Raw genomic sequence first — 20,521 nt, 5'->3', positions numbered from 1 at the left:
TTGTTTTTGCGCACCACTGGCACACTGGCTCTGTGGAGGCCGTGGGTTCATCGGGGCACGGTGGGGTAGGGGTGGGGAGGATTGCAGAGAGGGTGTCGGAGGGGTGGGGGCGAGGAGAGCATCTAGAAACGCATGGGGGGCCGGGCTCGGTATTTATTTGAGAGAGGTGCGAGTTAGCCGGTCACAGGCTGCAAAGTAGATGGCAAACCTGTCGGCTTAAGGTGGGCCCTCAAGACTAAGCCTCGAGAAAGGACCACAGCCCGGTCGTGTCTCTCCTGTGCCTTTCTGTCCCACTCCCCAGTCCCACATACTCTCTGGTACCTCTCAAACAGCCCCAAATCCCCCCCACCCCGCACCCCCACCGCCGCCCTACTTAGACTACTCCCACCACTACCAACCCCAGTCAAGCTGGCAACCAGGGCGTGTCACTGGGCAAGTAGCTCAGGTGAACCAGTGGGGGGCAGATGGAGGGCAAGGGAGCCCAAGGGGCATCAAGAATGAGAGTGAGATTCAGTGAGCTAGAGAGGCGCGGGAGCAAAGGCAGAAACAGTGGCGGAGATTGATGGGATGGGAAGGGAAGGGAAGGGGAGGAGAGGGGAGGGGAGGGGAGGGGAGGGCAGGGGAGGGAGAAAATATGAGGAAAGGGCAGGCAAGGGGTAGCACACACTCAACTGGCTGGAGTAGCGTGTGAGGCGGGTGCTTGGGATGGATGGGCGTCGGGCGTGGGGGCGGGTGGGCCTTGGGCAGACTCCGTGCAGGTTGAAATAGCCTCCCCCACCCCTCTCCTCCTTCAGCCCTCCACTCACGTGTGAACAAATGACCCCACAGACCGTCCACCCAAAGTCAGGCGAGGGGACCCAGGCACTATGGCAATGGGCAGATTGAAGAAGAGGTGGTGGCTAGGTGTGGCAGAGTGCCTCTGCAATAGGGACTGTCCTTGGTCTGTGGTGGGAGAGGGACCGTGATCAGCATGTAGCCCAAAGGACCGAATCTCTCTGTGGAGTTTGAGTGCGTGCGTGGGCCTTCCTGGGAAGGATGGGGTCGTTTTTTGCAGTGTGAGCAGGATTGCGCCGCGGAGATGGGAAGGGTGTCGAGCCCTGAAGGGCCGCTGCTTCAGAGTGTTTTAGCATGCTGTCTGGGACTGAAGGGAAACGTGAGGTGAAGGTTGTGTGGGATCCTGAAGACCAGAAAGGAAACGGGGAGGCTGGGCAGAAAGAAGGGTGGTTGGAGGTGGGGCGCGGCAGGGATGGCGGCGGGTGGAGCGTGCTGGCGAGGGGTGCGCTGGTAGGGCCTTTGGGTCCTTGGTCTCTGCAGAGGCGGGCGTCGTGGGCAGCGGGCAGCGGCAGCCAAGAGAAGGGGGTAAGCGAGACTGGGTGTGGGCTTGTCAGAGCTGAGCAGAGCTGAGGTCAGAGCAGCCCTCCGTGAGCCTTTGATGTGGCAGGACCAAAAGGGGACCGTGGGCTGCATGGGCCGGGAATCGAACCCGGGCCTCCCGCGTGGCAGGCGAGAATTCTACCACTGAACCACCCATGCGCTGCTACCTCCTCGACAGTCTGCCAGCTGCAGCCTGTGGGCCTGCCTCCTCCCGGCCGCCCCGCTGCCACTGGTGGAGGAGCGCCAGACACTGCTCACTGCCCGACTGGCCTACCGGGCGAGTTCTTGGGCGCGGGTGCGAGTGGTGGTGGGAGCGGGAGCGGAGCTGGCAGTGGGAGGGAGAGTGGGCGCGACATGGCGTGGGGACGTGGCGTTGGGACCCCCACTCCCCTTGAGTAGCAGTGCAGGCGACAGCCAGTGGTGCGCCGGGGTACAGGCGGCCCTGGAGCTTGGAGCCCAGGCATGCGCAGGGTCCCGACCTAGCGAGACCGAAGGGCAGTCTTGTGGCAGGCAGACGTTGGGAGGACGCCCAGAGTCGCAAGAAGACGGGTCCCGTGCGCGCGCGCTGCCGCTCGCCGGCTCGCTGGCGGAGCCCAAGCAGCGCGGCCAAGGTTCCCGCGGCGGTCCCAGCAGTGACCCCCCCGCCCCCAACAGCGACCGACCCACTTCGCTGGGGGCCGGGAGGGGGAGGGAACGGGTGGTGGCCGCGCCGATGCCCCTGTGCCCGTCGCTTCCCGAGGCGGCACGTCGGCAGAAGAAAGGCCCCAGCCCGCGCGTGAGCCGGGCGAGTGAGGTCCGGCCCACGCGCGCACTGGGGCTGTGCGATCCCGTGGGATCGGGTGGCGAGCGCTGCGGGGCCGAGCGCTCTGCGTGGACCCTTGCTAAGGATCCCCGGCTGAGGCTCCCCGGCTGAAGGTGGCGTGTGGCGCCCGCGGGGGTGGGGGTGGGGCTGGGGTCCTGGAGGGGCCTGTGGTTGTCCAAGCCAGAGGATTGAAGGTGTGCGGGAGCTGCAGTAGGAGCACATCTGTCAGCGCTGTGCAGATGGGGCGGCGAGACCCGCCCGTGGCCGGCGCTGGCGGCTGGAGAGGCGCAAGGAGCGCCAGTGGCCTGCCGGCCCGGAGAGGGGTGTGTGTGCGGCGGGTGGGTCCAGGCTGTTTGTTGTTGCCAAAAAGGCTGCTGTGTCAGGAGTGGGATTCGAACCCACGCCTCCAGGGGAGACTGCGACCTGAACGCAGCGCCTTAGACCGCTCGGCCATCCTGACGGCTCGCCCCAAGCGCCCACGGCCGCCTGGCTCGGCCAGGGGGCCCACACGGGTGCCGCTCCTGGGCGGCCCGAGTGGCGGCACCAAGGAAGCTGGGCTGGGGCGCCAGCACTGGAGCTGAGCCAGAACGTGGCCAGCGGAGCAGGCGACGTGCTTGAGCCCGGGCCCAGCGCCTCCAGGTGCGCTGCCTTTGGGTTGACGGGCTGCTGGGGCCCGCCCCCGACGCCGCATCCTGCACCGAGGCACTCTCCTCGCTCAGCTGGGCTTGCGCTCCAAACTGGTCCTCCTCCTCTGGCTGCCACCTGTGGCCTGCGCGCGGGAGTGGGGGCCGCCGGGCCTCTCTGCCGGAGCGACGGGCGGGCGGGCGCGCGCGCTGGCACTGGCGCTCGCCCTGGAGGCCCCAGGCAGCGGGTTGAGGCGGGCGCCAGTCGGCACGAGAGGCTGTGTCTCGCGGCGAGCGTCGCAAGCGGGTCGGGCTGGTGCGGGGCGAGGTGCGGGTTGAGGACTCTGCGCGGCGAGCCAGTGGGCCAAGGGGGAGGAGCAGTGTTGGGCGTGGGGGCGCAGCGACGGCGTCTGGGTGGGCGTCGGCGGTGGCGGTGGCGGTGGCGGTGGCGGTGGCGGCCGGAGAGAGGTCTGGCACCCAGACGGCAGCCGCCGTCCTCGTTAGTATAGTGGTGAGTATCCCCGCCTGTCACGCGGGAGACCGGGGTTCGATTCCCCGACGGGGAGGCACAGTCCCTTTTTTTGGGACTCTGCCACGGCCACCCACCAGCCCACCCGGTCCCCGCTCTCAGGCAGGCCCAGTGGCCGGCGCCCGCCAGCCGTTCTTGCCAAGCCGCCCGCCTGGCCTGCCCACCCTCCGGCCGCAGCTCCCCTGCCCTTCTTCCTGGTGCCCAGTCGCGCGCCCGCCCGCCACAGCAGCCTTCTTTCTCTGGCGTCCGAAGCGCCTGGCCAGCGGCCCGTCCCAAAGCTGTGTCTGCCTCCATCCGGCTCAGGCTGGCCGCGGGCCTCGCAGGGAGTCCCACACGCAGGTGCCAGGGCAGGTAGGGGGATCCCCCTGGTGGGCATCACCCTCCTGCTGCTCCTGAGTGCCGCCTGTGCCCTGGCTGAGGCCCGCGGAACTGGCGCGAGCCGACGCCGAAGGCAGGGAGGGCCTTGGAGAAACCCGGCGCTCCAAGTCGGGGTGTCGGGCGCCTCGGGTGCGGGGGTGCGCGGGGCTGCGGCGTCGCGGCAGCGAGAGCCCGGTCGGGCGCCCCCAGCGGCCGCGGCCGGGGCCGGGGCCGGGGCCGGGCGCGCGCTAGGTCCGCGAGAGCGAGCAGCGGGGCTTGGCTGGCCCGAGCGGCCGCTGCGGGTGGCACGGCGCCTGGCGTCCAGGAAGGACAGGGCTGCGCCGGGCGGCGGCTGCCGAGGCGCGAGCGGCGGTAGCGACGGCGGTAGTAGCAGCTGCCGCTGGCGGCGGGGAGCCTGCTGGCCGTGGTGTTGGTGGAGCCCGGGCTGTGCCGCGTTGGTGGTATAGTGGTGAGCATAGCTGCCTTCCAAGCAGTTGACCCGGGTTCGATTCCCGGCCAACGCAGTAGGTCGACCTTTTGCGGGGAAGCCCAGGGGCCTCCGTGCCAGGTGTGAGTGCGTTGCGTGTGGGAGCAGCTTGGGTCTGTGGCTCTGCCCGCGCCAGTTGCGTGGGAAGGCGGCGGGCGCGCAGTGTTTTGGGGGAGCTGCCTCCAAGTCGGAGAGGGCACCGTGCTCTCGTGGCGGGGAGGCCGCTGGCCAGGGCGCCCATGGGTGCGCGGGCTCCGAGTGCAGGTGGCATGGACGGGACAGGCGCTCCCACGTTCCCTGGTGGTCTAGTGGTTAGGATTCGGCGCTCTCACCGCCGCGGCCCGGGTTCGATTCCCGGTCAGGGAAGCTTTTCTTCTGCCTGGCGCTGCCCCCACACACACTTGCCACTCGCTCAACCTACCACTCTTTTACTCTCGCCAACGCTGGCTACCTTGAGCCACTTCACGGGCCCTGCCGCCGGCAAGGCCACGCACGTGCGCACCTGCTACGGTCCCCGGCCCCGGTGCCTATGCTCTCAGGATCCGCCCGCTCAGCCCTCAACACCACGCGCCAGGCTGACCTCCCTGCGCGTTCCCTCGACGATCACTGCCAGCGCTTGTGCCAGCAGGACAACACTAGCGAGGGAGAAAGATTCAGGAGCCCAAGGTGGCCCACCTGGGACGCGTGGACGCCGCCAGTTGGGAGGAAGGATGGTGGAAGGCTGGGGAGGGTGTGAGTGAGTGAGTGAGTGAGTGAGTGAGTGAGTTAGCTTTTGAGCGCTTGGGGGTGTGGGTGGGGAAGTGTTGGCTGCTGCGGTGGCAGCGGTGGTGGTGGTGGTGGTGGTGGTGGTGGTGGTGGTGGTGGTGGTGGTGGTGGTGGTGGTGGTGGCGGGAGGTTTTGGGATTTGGGGACAAAAGAAGGATGATGGGGAATTTGATCCGTGAGTGGCAGACAGGGTGTATGTAGGTCGCGAGTGTGGGGCGTGCAAGGAGAGGAAGCAGGTGTCTGGGGACACTGGTCTACAGGTGGCTTGGGGAGGGGTGTCAGGGAGCCGGGGACTGTTGGGTGGGAGAGGGTGCCAGCACTCACCTTTCCTCATCATTCTCACCACATCCCCTGAGCACTGCCCACACAGCTGTCCACCTAGAGAGAACGTTGCCCAGAGCACCCTTCTTGCCCTCCTCCAGACTGTCCCTCGGCCTTACTCAGCGGAAGGACGACGTGTTTCTCCCATTCCTGTCTAACTGGGGATCCTGGCACGAGTCCGAACACACTGCCACCGTGCGGTCCCAACGCCTGTAGCCAGCTCTGTAGAGACAGTCTCATGGTTGCTCCAAGGTGGTTTCCTTTGGCAATCCCATTTCCCGAAGGGGGTTGGGGCCGTGATGGGGCGGAGGGGGCTGAGGGGGGGGAAGGGTTTAGGGGGGGGTTGGGGGCGGCGATCTCACCCACAGACCTACCTCTGTGTCTCTGTTGTCCCATCTGTGTCTACTTGTGTGAAAATACACCTGAGGTCCAAGGGATCCCTACAGCCTTTTGCGAGTGCAGAACCCTGCGGTCTGACAGACAGGGTAGCATGCTGGGGCAAGCTTCACAGCGGGCAAAGCTCCTGCCAGGGGCCAGCCGAACCACACGTTTCCTGCTGCCTGACTGGCTCATTGACGTCACACACGTCTCCAAAGTGCATCCTCCCCTGAGGGTGGGCATGGGGATCAGAGCCCAGGGCACCGGGGCTTTGCATGGCCATTCCCCGGGTTCAGAGACAGAGGTTTTGGAAGGCCAGTGCGGTGGAGTGGATTCTGAGAGCCCGCGGCCCCTGGAATGGAAGAGCGGCCCTGCACCTCAGGGGGTTTCCTGGGCAGGAGGGCTCTCTCGGGAGGCGGGCAGGGCTCAGATCCTGAGAAGCACACACACACACACACACACACACACACACACACACACATTGAAGGGCGTGCAGACTCGCCTTGGGGTGCGGGCGGCCTGGTGGCGGTGGGGCACACAAGCGCACCATCTGCCCTGCAGTCAGTGCCCTCCATCGTCTTGGTGGGACCAGAGGGTGCCAGTGGGTGGGGGTGCTGTTCTGTCGTGCTCTTGGCTTGTGCCATGGGCTTGTGACAAGGGCCAGGAGGGCAAGGGTGCTGGTTGAGTGCTGGGGGGTGGGGAGTGGGGTGAGAGAAGGAGACCAGGGAGGCACAGCAGCCGCGAAGACAGCAAGGGCTAACAGAATTGTTCTTGCGCACCACTGGCACACTGGCTCTGTGGAGGCCGTGGGTTCATCGGGGCACGGTGGGGTAGGGGTGGGGAGGATTGCAGAGAGGGTGTCGGAGGGGTGGGGGCGAGGAGAGCATCTAGAAACGCATGGGTGGCCGGGCTCGGTATTTATTTGAGAGAGGTGCGAGTTAGCCGGTCACAGGCTGCAAAGTAGATGGCAAACCTGTCGGCTTAAGGTGGGCCCTCAAGACTAAGCCTCGAGAAAGGACCACAGCCCGGTCGTGTCTCTCCTGTGCCTTTCTGTCCCACTCCCCAGTCCCACATACTCTCTGGTACCTCTCAAACAGCCCCAAATCCCCCCCACCCCGCACCCCCACCGCCGCCCTACTTAGACTACTCCCACCACTACCAACCCCAGTCAAGCTGGCAACCAGGGCGTGTCACTGGGCAAGTAGCTCAGGTGAACCAGTGGGGGGCAGATGGAGGGCAAGGGAGCCCAAGGGGCATCAAGAATGAGAGTGAGATTCAGTGAGCTAGAGAGGCGCGGGAGCAAAGGCAGAAACAGTGGCGGAGATTGATGGGATGGGAAGGGAAGGGAAGGGGAGGAGAGGGGAGGGGAGGGGAGGGGAGGGCAGGGGAGGGAGAAAATATGAGGAAAGGGCAGGCAAGGGGTAGCACACACTCAACTGGCTGGAGTAGCGTGTGAGGCGGGTGCTTGGGATGGATGGGCGTCGGGCGTGGGGGCGGGTGGGCCTTGGGCAGACTCCGTGCAGGTTGAAATAGCCTCCCCCACCCCTCTCCTCCTTCAGCCCTCCACTCACGTGTGAACAAATGACCCCACAGACCGTCCACCCAAAGTCAGGCGAGGGGACCCAGGCACTATGGCAATGGGCAGATTGAAGAAGAGGTGGTGGCTAGGTGTGGCAGAGTGCCTCTGCAATAGGGACTGTCCTTGGTCTGTGGTGGGAGAGGGACCGTGATCAGCATGTAGCCCAAAGGACCGAATCTCTCTGTGGAGTTTGAGTGCGTGCGTGGGCCTTCCTGGGAAGGATGGGGTCGTTTTTTGCAGTGTGAGCAGGATTGCGCCGCGGAGATGGGAAGGGTGTCGAGCCCTGAAGGGCCGCTGCTTCAGAGTGTTTTAGCATGCTGTCTGGGACTGAAGGGAAACGTGAGGTGAAGGTTGTGTGGGATCCTGAAGACCAGAAAGGAAACGGGGAGGCTGGGCAGAAAGAAGGGTGGTTGGAGGTGGGGCGCGGCAGGGATGGCGGCGGGTGGAGCGTGCTGGCGAGGGGTGCGCTGGTAGGGCCTTTGGGTCCTTGGTCTCTGCAGAGGCGGGCGTCGTGGGCAGCGGGCAGCGGGCAGCGGGCAGCGGCAGCCAAGAGAAGGGGGTAAGCGAGACTGGGTGTGGGCTTGTCAGAGCTGAGCAGAGCTGAGGTCAGAGCAGCCCTCCGTGAGCCTTTGATGTGGCAGGACCAAAAGGGGACCGTGGGCTGCATGGGCCGGGAATCGAACCCGGGCCTCCCGCGTGGCAGGCGAGAATTCTACCACTGAACCACCCATGCGCTGCTACCTCCTCGACAGTCTGCCAGCTGCAGCCTGTGGGCCTGCCTCCTCCCGGCCGCCCCGCTGCCACTGGTGGAGGAGCGCCAGACACTGCTCACTGCCCGACTGGCCTACCGGGCGAGTTCTTGGGCGCGGGTGCGAGTGGTGGTGGGAGCGGGAGCGGAGCTGGCAGTGGGAGGGAGAGTGGGCGCGACATGGCGTGGGGACGTGGCGTTGGGACCCCCACTCCCCTTGAGTAGCAGTGCAGGCGACAGCCAGTGGTGCGCCGGGGTACAGGCGGCCCTGGAGCTTGGAGCCCAGGCATGCGCAGGGTCCCGACCTAGCGAGACCGAAGGGCAGTCTTGTGGCAGGCAGACGTTGGGAGGACGCCCAGAGTCGCAAGAAGACGGGTCCCGTGCGCGCGCGCTGCCGCTCGCCGGCTCGCTGGCGGAGCCCAAGCAGCGCGGCCAAGGTTCCCGCGGCGGTCCCAGCAGTGACCCCCCCGCCCCCAACAGCGACCGACCCACTTCGCTGGGGGCCGGGAGGGGGAGGGAACGGGTGGTGGCCGCGCCGATGCCCCTGTGCCCGTCGCTTCCCGAGGCGGCACGTCGGCAGAAGAAAGGCCCCAGCCCGCGCGTGAGCCGGGCGAGTGAGGTCCGGCCCACGCGCGCACTGGGGCTGTGCGATCCCGTGGGATCGGGTGGCGAGCGCTGCGGGGCCGAGCGCTCTGCGTGGACCCTTGCTAAGGATCCCCGGCTGAGGCTCCCCGGCTGAAGGTGGCGTGTGGCGCCCGCGGGGGTGGGGGTGGGGCTGGGGTCCTGGAGGGGCCTGTGGTTGTCCAAGCCAGAGGATTGAAGGTGTGCGGGAGCTGCAGTAGGAGCACATCTGTCAGCGCTGTGCAGATGGGGCGGCGAGACCCGCCCGTGGCCGGCGCTGGCGGCTGGAGAGGCGCAAGGAGCGCCAGTGGCCTGCCGGCCCGGAGAGGGGTGTGTGTGCGGCGGGTGGGTCCAGGCTGTTTGTTGTTGCCAAAAAGGCTGCTGTGTCAGGAGTGGGATTCGAACCCACGCCTCCAGGGGAGACTGCGACCTGAACGCAGCGCCTTAGACCGCTCGGCCATCCTGACGGCTCGCCCCAAGCGCCCACGGCCGCCTGGCTCGGCCAGGGGGCCCACACGGGTGCCGCTCCTGGGCGGCCCGAGTGGCGGCACCAAGGAAGCTGGGCTGGGGCGCCAGCACTGGAGCTGAGCCAGAACGTGGCCAGCGGAGCAGGCGACGTGCTTGAGCCCGGGCCCAGCGCCTCCAGGTGCGCTGCCTTTGGGTTGACGGGCTGCTGGGGCCCGCCCCCGACGCCGCATCCTGCACCGAGGCACTCTCCTCGCTCAGCTGGGCTTGCGCTCCAAACTGGTCCTCCTCCTCTGGCTGCCACCTGTGGCCTGCGCGCGGGAGTGGGGGCCGCCGGGCCTCTCTGCCGGAGCGACGGGCGGGCGGGCGCGCGCGCTGGCACTGGCGCTCGCCCTGGAGGCCCCAGGCAGCGGGTTGAGGCGGGCGCCAGTCGGCACGAGAGGCTGTGTCTCGCGGCGAGCGTCGCAAGCGGGTCGGGCTGGTGCGGGGCGAGGTGCGGGTTGAGGACTCTGCGCGGCGAGCCAGTGGGCCAAGGGGGAGGAGCAGTGTTGGGCGTGGGGGCGCAGCGACGGCGTCTGGGTGGGCGTCGGCGGTGGCGGTGGCGGTGGCGGTGGCGGTGGCGGCCGGAGAGAGGTCTGGCACCCAGACGGCAGCCGCCGTCCTCGTTAGTATAGTGGTGAGTATCCCCGCCTGTCACGCGGGAGACCGGGGTTCGATTCCCCGACGGGGAGGCACAGTCCCTTTTTTTGGGACTCTGCCACGGCCACCCACCAGCCCACCCGGTCCCCGCTCTCAGGCAGGCCCAGTGGCCGGCGCCCGCCAGCCGTTCTTGCCAAGCCGCCCGCCTGGCCTGCCCACCCTCCGGCCGCAGCTCCCCTGCCCTTCTTCCTGGTGCCCAGTCGCGCGCCCGCCCGCCACAGCAGCCTTCTTTCTCTGGCGTCCGAAGCGCCTGGCCAGCGGCCCGTCCCAAAGCTGTGTCTGCCTCCATCCGGCTCAGGCTGGCCGCGGGCCTCGCAGGGAGTCCCACACGCAGGTGCCAGGGCAGGTAGGGGGATCCCCCTGGTGGGCATCACCCTCCTGCTGCTCCTGAGTGCCGCCTGTGCCCTGGCTGAGGCCCGCGGAACTGGCGCGAGCCGACGCCGAAGGCAGGGAGGGCCTTGGAGAAACCCGGCGCTCCAAGTCGGGGTGTCGGGCGCCTCGGGTGCGGGGGTGCGCGGGGCTGCGGCGTCGCGGCAGCGAGAGCCCGGTCGGGCGCCCCCAGCGGCCGCGGCCGGGGCCGGGGCCGGGGCCGGGCGCGCGCTAGGTCCGCGAGAGCGAGCAGCGGGGCTTGGCTGGCCCGAGCGGCCGCTGCGGGTGGCACGGCGCCTGGCGTCCAGGAAGGACAGGGCTGCGCCGGGCGGCGGCTGCCGAGGCGCGAGCGGCGGTAGCGACGGCGGTAGTAGCAGCTGCCGCTGGCGGCGGGGAGCCTGCTGGCCGTGGTGTTGGTGGAGCCCGGGCTGTGCCGCGTTGGTGGTATAGTGGTGAGCATAGCTGCCTTCCAAGCAGTTGACCCGGGTTCGATTCCCGGCCAACGCAGTAGGTCGACCTTTTGCGGGGAAGCCCAGGGGCCTCCGTGCCAGGTGTGAGTGCGTTGCGTGTGGGAGCAGCTTGGGTCTGTGGCTCTGCCCGCGCCAGTTGCGTGGGAAGGCGGCGGGCGCGCAGTGTTTTGGGGGAGCTGCCTCCAAGTCGGAGAGGGCACCGTGCTCTCGTGGCGGGGAGGCCGCTGGCCAGGGCGCCCATGGGTGCGCGGGCTCCGAGTGCAGGTGGCATGGACGGGACAGGCGCTCCCACGTTCCCTGGTGGTCTAGTGGTTAGGATTCGGCGCTCTCACCGCCGCGGCCCGGGTTCGATTCCCGGTCAGGGAAGCTTTTCTTCTGCCTGGCGCTGCCCCCACACACACTTGCCACTCGCTCAACCTACCACTCTTTTACTCTCGCCAACGCTGGCTACCTTGAGCCACTTCACGGGCCCTGCCGCCGGCAAGGCCACGCACGTGCGCACCTGCTACGGTCCCCGGCCCCGGTGCCTATGCTCTCAGGATCCGCCCGCTCAGCCCTCAACACCACGCGCCAGGCTGACCTCCCTGCGCGTTCCCTCGACGATCACTGCCAGCGCTTGTGCCAGCAGGACAACACTAGCGAGGGAGAAAGATTCAGGAGCCCAAGGTGGCCCACCTGGGACGCGTGGACGCCGCCAGTTGGGAGGAAGGATGGTGGAAGGCTGGGGAGGGTGTGAGTGAGTGAGTGAGTGAGTGAGTGAGTGAGTGAGTTAGCTTTTGAGCGCTTGGGGGTGTGGGTGGGGAAGTGTTGGCTGCTGCGGTGGCAGCGGTGGTGGTGGTGGTGGTGGTGGTGGTGGTGGTGGTGGTGGTGGTGGTGGTGGTGGTGGTGGTGGCGGGAGGTTTTGGGATTTGGGGACAAAAGAAGGATGATGGGGAATTTGATCCGTGAGTGGCAGACAGGGTGTATGTAGGTCGCGAGTGTGGGGCGTGCAAGGAGAGGAAGCAGGTGTCTGGGGACACTGGTCTACAGGTGGCTTGGGGAGGGGTGTCAGGGAGCCGGGGACTGTTGGGTGGGAGAGGGTGCCAGCACTCACCTTTCCTCATCATTCTCACCACATCCCCTGAGCACTGCCCACACAGCTGTCCACCTAGAGAGAACGTTGCCCAGAGCACCCTTCTTGCCCTCCTCCAGACTGTCCCTCGGCCTTACTCAGCGGAAGGACGACGTGTTTCTCCCATTCCTGTCTAACTGGGGATCCTGGCACGAGTCCGAACACACTGCCACCGTGCGGTCCCAACGCCTGTAGCCAGCTCTGTAGAGACAGTCTCATGGTTGCTCCAAGGTGGTTTCCTTTGGCAATCCCATTTCCCGAAGGGGGTTGGGGCCGTGATGGGGCGGAGGGGGCTGAGGGGGGGGAAGGGTTTAGGGGGGGGTTGGGGGCGGCGATCTCACCCACAGACCTACCTCTGTGTCTCTGTTGTCCCATCTGTGTCTACTTGTGTGAAAATACACCTGAGGTCCAAGGGATCCCTACAGCCTTTTGCGAGTGCAGAACCCTGCGGTCTGACAGACAGGGTAGCATGCTGGGGCAAGCTTCACAGCGGGCAAAGCTCCTGCCAGGGGCCAGCCGAACCACACGTTTCCTGCTGCCTGACTGGCTCATTGACGTCACACACGTCTCCAAAGTGCATCCTCCCCTGAGGGTGGGCATGGGGATCAGAGCCCAGGGCACCGGGGCTTTGCATGGCCATTCCCCGGGTTCAGAGACAGAGGTTTTGGAAGGCCAGTGCGGTGGAGTGGATTCTGAGAGCCCGCGGCCCCTGGAATGGAAGAGCGGCCCTGCACCTCAGGGGGTTTCCTGGGCAGGAGGGCTCTCTCGGGAGGCGGGCAGGGCTCAGATCCTGAGAAGCACACACACACACACACACACACACACACACACACACACACATTGAAGGGCGTGCAGACTCGCCTTGGGGTGCGGGCGGCCTGGTGGCGGTGGGGCACACAAGCGCACCATCTGCCCTGCAGTCAGTGCCCTCCATCGTCTTGGTGGGACCAGAGGGTGCCAGTGGGTGGGGGTGCTGTTCTGTCGTGCTCTTGGCTTGTGCCATGGGCTTGTGACAAGGGCCAGGAGGGCAAGGGTGCTGGTTGAGTGCTGGGGGGTGGGGAGTGGGGTGAGAGAAGGAGACCAGGGAGGCACAGCAGCCGCGAAGACAGCAAGGGCTAACAGAATTGTTCTTGCGCACCACTGGCACACTGGCTCTGTGGAGGCCGTGGGTTCATCGGGGCACGGTGGGGTAGGGGTGGGGAGGATTGCAGAGAGGGTGTCGGAGGGGTGGGGGCGAGGAGAGCATCTAGAAACGCATGGGTGGCCGGGCTCGGTATTTATTTGAGAGAGGTGCGAGTTAGCCGGTCACAGGCTGCAAAGTAGATGGCAAACCTGTCGGCTTAAGGTGGGCCCTCAAGACTAAGCCTCGAGAAAGGACCACAGCCCGGTCGTGTCTCTCCTGTGCCTTTCTGTCCCACTCCCCAGTCCCACATACTCTCTGGTACCTCTCAAACAGCCCCAAATCCCCCCCACCCCGCACCCCCACCGCCGCCCTACTTAGACTACTCCCACCACTACCAACCCCAGTCAAGCTGGCAACCAGGGCGTGTCACTGGGCAAGTAGCTCAGGTGAACCAGTGGGGGGCAGATGGAGGGCAAGGGAGCCCAAGGGGCATCAAGAATGAGAGTGAGATTCAGTGAGCTAGAGAGGCGCGGGAGCAAAGGCAGAAACAGTGGCGGAGATTGATGGGATGGGAAGGGAAGGGAAGGGGAGGAGAGGGGAGGGGAGGGGAGGGGAGGGCAGGGGAGGGAGAAAATATGAGGAAAGGGCAGGCAAGGGGTAGCACACACTCAACTGGCTGGAGTAGCGTGTGAGGCGGGTGCTTGGGATGGATGGGCGTCGGGCGTGGGGGCGGGTGGGCCTTGGGCAGACTCCGTGCAGGTTGAAATAGCCTCCCCCACCCCTCTCCTCCTTCAGCCCTCCACTCACGTGTGAACAAATGACCCCACAGACCGTCCACCCAAAGTCAGGCGAGGGGACCCAGGCACTATGGCAATGGGCAGATTGAAGAAGAGGTGGTGGCTAGGTGTGGCAGAGTGCCTCTGCAATAGGGACTGTCCTTGGTCTGTGGTGGGAGAGGGACCGTGATCAGCATGTAGCCCAAAGGACCGAATCTCTCTGTGGAGTTTGAGTGCGTGCGTGGGCCTTCCTGGGAAGGATGGGGTCGTTTTTTGCAGTGTGAGCAGGATTGCGCCGCGGAGATGGGAAGGGTGTCGAGCCCTGAAGGGCCGCTGCTTCAGAGTGTTTTAGCATGCTGTCTGGGACTGAAGGGAAACGTGAGGTGAAGGTTGTGTGGGATCCTGAAGACCAGAAAGGAAACGGGGAGGCTGGGCAGAAAGAAGGGTGGTTGGAGGTGGGGCGCGGCAGGGATGGCGGCGGGTGGAGCGTGCTGGCGAGGGGTGCGCTGGTAGGGCCTTTGGGTCCTTGGTCTCTGCAGAGGCGGGCGTCGTGGGCAGCGGGCAGCGGGCAGCGGGCAGCGGCAGCCAAGAGAAGGGGGTAAGCGAGACTGGGTGTGGGCTTGTCAGAGCTGAGCAGAGCTGAGGTCAGAGCAGCCCTCCGTGAGCCTTTGATGTGGCAGGACCAAAAGGGGACCGTGGGCTGCATGGGCCGGGAATCGAACCCGGGCCTCCCGCGTGGCAGGCGAGAATTCTACCACTGAACCACCCATGCGCTGCTACCTCCTCGACAGTCTGCCAGCTGCAGCCTGTGGGCCTGCCTCCTCCCGGCCGCCCCGCTGCCACTGGTGGAGGAGCGCCAGACACTGCTCACTGCCCGACTGGCCTACCGGGCGAGTTCTTGGGCGCGGGTGCGAGTGGTGGTGGGAGCGGGAGCGGAGCTGGCAGTGGGAGGGAGAGTGGGCGCGACATGGCGTGGGGACGTGGCGTTGGGACCCCCACTCCCCTTGAGTAGCAGTGCAGGCGACAGCCAGTGGTGCGCCGGGGTACAGGCGGCCCTGGAGCTTGGAGCCCAGGCATGCGCAGGGTCCCGACCTAGCGAGACCGAAGGGCAGTCTTGTGGCAGGCAGACGTTGGGAGGACGCCCAGAGTCGCAAGAAGACGGGTCCCGTGCGCGCGCGCTGCCGCTCGCCGGCTCGCTGGCGGAGCCCAAGCAGCGCGGCCAAGGTTCCCGCGGCGGTCCCAGCAGTGACCCCCCCGCCCCCAACAGCGACCGACCCACTTCGCTGGGGGCCGGGAGGGGGAGGGAACGGGTGGTGGCCGCGCCGATGCCCCTGTGCCCGTCGCTTCCCGAGGCGGCACGTCGGCAGAAGAAAGGCCCCAGCCCGCGCGTGAGCCGGGCGAGTGAGGTCCGGCCCACGCGCGCACTGGGGCTGTGCGATCCCGTGGGATCGGGTGGCGAGCGCTGCGGGGCCGAGCGCTCTGCGTGGACCCTTGCTAAGGATCCCCGGCTGAGGCTCCCCGGCTGAAGGTGGCGTGTGGCGCCCGCGGGGGTGGGGGTGGGGCTGGGGTCCTGGAGGGGCCTGTGGTTGTCCAAGCCAGAGGATTGAAGGTGTGCGGGAGCTGCAGTAGGAGCACATCTGTCAGCGCTGTGCAGATGGGGCGGCGAGACCCGCCCGTGGCCGGCGCTGGCGGCTGGAGAGGCGCAAGGAGCGCCAGTGGCCTGCCGGCCCGGAGAGGGGTGTGTGTGCGGCGGGTGGGTCCAGGCTGTTTGTTGTTGCCAAAAAGGCTGCTGTGTCAGGAGTGGGATTCGAACCCACGCCTCCAGGGGAGACTGCGACCTGAACGCAGCGCCTTAGACCGCTCGGCCATCCTGACGGCTCGCCCCAAGCGCCCACGGCCGCCTGGCTCGGCCAGGGGGCCCACACGGGTGCCGCTCCTGGGCGGCCCGAGTGGCGGCACCAAGGAAGCTGGGCTGGGGCGCCAGCACTGGAGCTGAGCCAGAACGTGGCCAGCGGAGCAGGCGACGTGCTTGAGCCCGGGCCCAGCGCCTCCAGGTGCGCTGCCTTTGGGTTGACGGGCTGCTGGGGCCCGCCCCCGACGCCGCATCCTGCACCGAGGCACTCTCCTCGCTCAGCTGGGCTTGCGCTCCAAACTGGTCCTCCTCCTCTGGCTGCCACCTGTGGCCTGCGCGCGGGAGTGGGGGCCGCCGGGCCTCTCTGCCGGAGCGACGGGCGGGCGGGCGCGCGCGCTGGCACTGGCGCTCGCCCTGGAGGCCCCAGGCAGCGGGTTGAGGCGGGCGCCAGTCGGCACGAGAGGCTGTGTCTCGCGGCGAGCGTCGCAAGCGGGTCGGGCTGGTGCGGGGCGAGGTGCGGGTTGAGGACTCTGCGCGGCGAGCCAGTGGGCCAAGGGGGAGGAGCAGTGTTGGGCGTGGGGGCGCAGCGACGGCGTCTGGGTGGGCGTCGGCGGTGGCGGTGGCGGTGGCGGTGGCGGTGGCGGCCGGAGAGAGGTCTGGCACCCAGACGGCAGCCGCCGTCCTCGTTAGTATAGTGGTGAGTATCCCCGCCTGTCACGCGGGAGACCGGGGTTCGATTCCCCGACGGGGAGGCACAGTCCCTTTTTTTGGGACTCTGCCACGGCCACCCACCAGCCCACCCGGTCCCCGCTCTCAGGCAGGCCCAGTGGCCGGCGCCCGCCAGCCGTTCTTGCCAAGCCGCCCGCCTGGCCTGCCCACCCTCCGGCCGCAGCTCCCCTGCCCTTCTTCCTGGTGCCCAGTCGCGCGCCCGCCCGCCACAGCAGCCTTCTTTCTCTGGCGTCCGAAGCGCCTGGCCAGCGGCCCGTCCCAAAGCTGTGTCTGCCTCCATCCGGCTCAGGCTGGCCGCGGGCCTCGCAGGGAGTCCCACACGCAGGTGCCAGGGCAGGTAGGGGGATCCCCCTGGTGGGCATCACCCTCCTGCTGCTCCTGAGTGCCGCCTGTGCCCTGGCTGAGGCCCGCGGAACTGGCGCGAGCCGACGCCGAAGGCAGGGAGGGCCTTGGAGAAACCCGGCGCTCCAAGTCGGGGTGTCGGGCGCCTCGGGTGCGGGGGTGCGCGGGGCTGCGGCGTCGCGGCAGCGAGAGCCCGGTCGGGCGCCCCCAGCGGCCGCGGCCGGGGCCGGGGCCGGGGCCGGGCGCGCGCTAGGTCCGCGAGAGCGAGCAGCGGGGCTTGGCTGGCCCGAGCGGCCGCTGCGGGTGGCACGGCGCCTGGCGTCCAGGAAGGACAGGGCTGCGCCGGGCGGCGGCTGCCGAGGCGCGAGCGGCGGTAGCGACGGCGGTAGTAGCAGCTGCCGCTGGCGGCGGGGAGCCTGCTGGCCGTGGTGTTGGTGGAGCCCGGGCTGTGCCGCGTTGGTGGTATAGTGGTGAGCATAGCTGCCTTCCAAGCAGTTGACCCGGGTTCGATTCCCGGCCAACGCAGTAGGTCGACCTTTTGCGGGGAAGCCCAGGGGCCTCCGTGCCAGGTGTGAGTGCGTTGCGTGTGGGAGCAGCTTGGGTCTGTGGCTCTGCCCGCGCCAGTTGCGTGGGAAGGCGGCGGGCGCGCAGTGTTTTGGGGGAGCTGCCTCCAAGTCGGAGAGGGCACCGTGCTCTCGTGGCGGGGAGGCCGCTGGCCAGGGCGCCCATGGGTGCGCGGGCTCCGAGTGCAGGTGGCATGGACGGGACAGGCGCTCCCACGTTCCCTGGTGGTCTAGTGGTTAGGATTCGGCGCTCTCACCGCCGCGGCCCGGGTTCGATTCCCGGTCAGGGAAGCTTTTCTTCTGCCTGGCGCTGCCCCCACACACACTTGCCACTCGCTCAACCTACCACTCTTTTACTCTCGCCAACGCTGGCTACCTTGAGCCACTTCACGGGCCCTGCCGCCGGCAAGGCCACGCACGTGCGCACCTGCTACGGTCCCCGGCCCCGGTGCCTATGCTCTCAGGATCTGCCCGCTCAGCCCTCAACACCACGCGCCAGGCTGACCTCCCTGCGCGTTCCCTCGACGATCACTGCCAGCGCTTGCGCCAGCAGGACAACGCTAGCGAGGGAGAAAGATTCAGGAGCCCAAGGTGGCCCACCTGGGACGCGTGGACGCCGCCAGTTGGGAGGAAGGATGGTGGAAGGCTGGGGAGGGTGTGAGTGAGTGAGTGAGTGAGTGAGTGAGTGAGTGAGTTAGCTTTTGAGCGCTTGGGGGTGTGGGTGGGGAAGTGTTGGCTGCTGCGGTGGCAGCGGTGGTGGTGGTGGTGGTGGTGGTGGTGGTGGTGGTGGTGGTGGTGGTGGTGGTGGTGGTGGTGGTGGTGGTGGTGGCGGGAGGTTTTGGGATTTGGGGACAAAAGAAGGATGATGGGGAATTTGATCCGTGAGTGGCAGACAGGGTGTATGTAGGTCGCGATTGTGGGGCGTGCAAGGAGAGGAAGCAGGTGTCTGGGGACACTGGTCTACAGGTGGCTTGGGGAGGGGTGTCAGGGAGCCGGGGACTGTTGGGTGGGAGAGGGTGCCAGCACTCACCTTTCCTCATCATTCTCACCACATCCCCTGAGCACTGCCCACACAGCTGTCCACCTAGAGAGAACGTTGCCCAGAGCACCCTTCTTGCCCTCCTCCAGACTGTCCCTCGGCCTTACTCAGCGGAAGGACGACGTGTTTCTCCCATTCCTGTCTAACTGGGGATCCTGGCACGAGTCCGAACACACTGCCACCGTGCGGTCCCAACGCCTGTAGCCAGCTCTGTAGAGACAGTCTCATGGTTGCTCCAAGGTGGTTTCCTTTGGCAATCCCATTTCCCGAAGGGGGTTGGGGCCGTGATGGGGCGGAGGGGGCTGAGGGGGGGGAAGGGTTTAGGGGGGGGTGGGGCGGCGATCTCACCCACAGACCTACCTCTGTGTCTCTGTTGTCCCATCTGTGTCTACTTGTGTGAAAATACACCTGAGGTCCAAGGGATCCCTACAGCCTTTTGCGAGTGCAGAACCCTGCGGTCTGACAGACAGGGTAGCATGCTGGGGCAAGCTTCACAGCGGGCAAAGCTCCTGCCGAACCACGCGTTTCCTGCTGCCTGACTGGCTCATTGACGTCACACACGTCTCCAAAGTGCATCCTCCCCTGAGGGTGGGCATGGGGATCAGAACCCAGGGCACGGGGGCTTTGCATGGCCATTCCCCGGGTTCAGAGACAGAGGTTTTGGAAGGCCAGTGCGGTGGAGTGGATTCTGAGAGCCCGTGGCCCCTGGAATGGGAGAGCGGCCCTGCACCTCATGGGGTTTCCTGGGCAGGAGGGCTCTCTCGGGAGGCGGGCAGGGCTCAGATCCTGAGAAGCACACACACACACACACACACACACACACACACATTGAAGGGCGTGCAGACTCGCCTTGGGGTGCGGGCGGCCTGGTGGCGGTGGGGCACACAAGCGCACCATCTGCCCTGCAGTCAGTGCCCTCCATCGTCTTGGTGGGACCAGAGGGTGCCAGTGGGTGGGGGTGCTGTTCTGTCGTGCTCTTGGCTTGTGCCATGGGCTTGTGACAAGGGCCAGGAGGGCAAGGGTGCTGGTTGAGTGCTGGGGGGTGGGGAGTGGGGTGAGAGAAGGAGACCAGGGAGGCACAGCAGCCGCGAAGACAGCAAGGGCTAACAGAATTGTTTTTGCGCACCACTGGCACACTGGCTCTGTGGAGGCCGTGGGTTCATCGGGGCACGGTGGGGTAGGGGTGGGGAGGATTGCAGAGAGGGTGTCGGAGGGGTGGGGGCGAGGAGAGCATCTAGAAACGCATGGGGGGCCGGGCTCGGTATTTATTTGAGAGAGGTGCGAGTTAGCCGGTCACAGGCTGCAAAGTAGATGGCAAACCTGTCGGCTTAAGGTGGGCCCTCAAGACTAAGCCTCGAGAAAGGACCACAGCCCGGTCGTGTCTCTCCTGTGCCTTTCTGTCCCACTCCCCAGTCCCACATACTCTCTGGTACCTCTCAAACAGCCCCAAATCCCCCCCACCCCGCACCCCCACCGCCGCCCTACTTAGACTACTCCCACCACTACCAACCCCAGTCAAGCTGGCAACCAGGGCGTGTCACTGGGCAAGTAGCTCAGGTGAACCAGTGGGGGGCAGATGGAGGGCAAGGGAGCCCAAGGGGCATCAAGAATGAGAGTGAGATTCAGTGAGCTAGAGAGGCGCGGGAGCAAAGGCAGAAACAGTGGCGGAGATTGATGGGATGGGAAGGGAAGGGAAGGGGAGGAGAGGGGAGGGGAGGGGAGGGGAGGGCAGGGGAGGGAGAAAATATGAGGAAAGGGCAGGCAAGGGGTAGCACACACTCAACTGGCTGGAGTAGCGTGTGAGGCGGGTGCTTGGGATGGATGGGCGTCGGGCGTGGGGGCGGGTGGGCCTTGGGCAGACTCCGTGCAGGTTGAAATAGCCTCCCCCACCCCTCTCCTCCTTCAGCCCTCCACTCACGTGTGAACAAATGACCCCACAGACCGTCCACCCAAAGTCAGGCGAGGGGACCCAGGCACTATGGCAATGGGCAGATTGAAGAAGAGGTGGTGGCTAGGTGTGGCAGAGTGCCTCTGCAATAGGGACTGTCCTTGGTCTGTGGTGGGAGAGGGACCGTGATCAGCATGTAGCCCAAAGGACCGAATCTCTCTGTGGAGTTTGAGTGCGTGCGTGGGCCTTCCTGGGAAGGATGGGGTCGTTTTTTGCAGTGTGAGCAGGATTGCGCCGCGGAGATGGGAAGGGTGTCGAGCCCTGAAGGGCCGCTGCTTCAGAGTGTTTTAGCATGCTGTCTGGGACTGAAGGGAAACGTGAGGTGAAGGTTGTGTGGGATCCTGAAGACCAGAAAGGAAACGGGGAGGCTGGGCAGAAAGAAGGGTGGTTGGAGGTGGGGCGCGGCAGGGATGGCGGCGGGTGGAGCGTGCTGGCGAGGGGTGCGCTGGTA

The 20,521-nt window shown here is 66.7% G+C and overlaps 3 non-coding genes across 3 annotated transcripts; all 3 read right to left on the bottom strand.

The window, feature by feature from the left end:
* Positions 1 to 2,553: 2,553 nt before the first annotated feature.
* TRNAL-CAG (transfer RNA leucine (anticodon CAG)) lies at positions 2,554 to 2,636 on the bottom strand. Its single transcript has one exon. It is a non-coding gene; the product is annotated as a tRNA-Leu (tRNA).
* A 6,332-nt stretch (positions 2,637 to 8,968) lies between these two features.
* Positions 8,969 to 9,051, bottom strand: TRNAL-CAG (transfer RNA leucine (anticodon CAG)). Its single transcript has one exon. It is a non-coding gene; the product is annotated as a tRNA-Leu (tRNA).
* Positions 9,052 to 15,389: 6,338 nt separating this feature from the next.
* Positions 15,390 to 15,472, bottom strand: TRNAL-CAG (transfer RNA leucine (anticodon CAG)). Its single transcript has one exon. It is a non-coding gene; the product is annotated as a tRNA-Leu (tRNA).
* Positions 15,473 to 20,521: the final 5,049 nt, after the last annotated feature.

The sequence above is a fragment of the Tenrec ecaudatus genome, chromosome 1 (genome assembly GCF_050624435.1).
Source record: "Tenrec ecaudatus isolate mTenEca1 chromosome 1, mTenEca1.hap1, whole genome shotgun sequence".
Classification (NCBI taxonomy): domain Eukaryota; kingdom Metazoa; phylum Chordata; class Mammalia; order Afrosoricida; family Tenrecidae; genus Tenrec; species Tenrec ecaudatus.
Note: the sequence above shows the minus strand (reverse complement) of the source record. Positions and strands in the feature narration are given on the sequence as shown.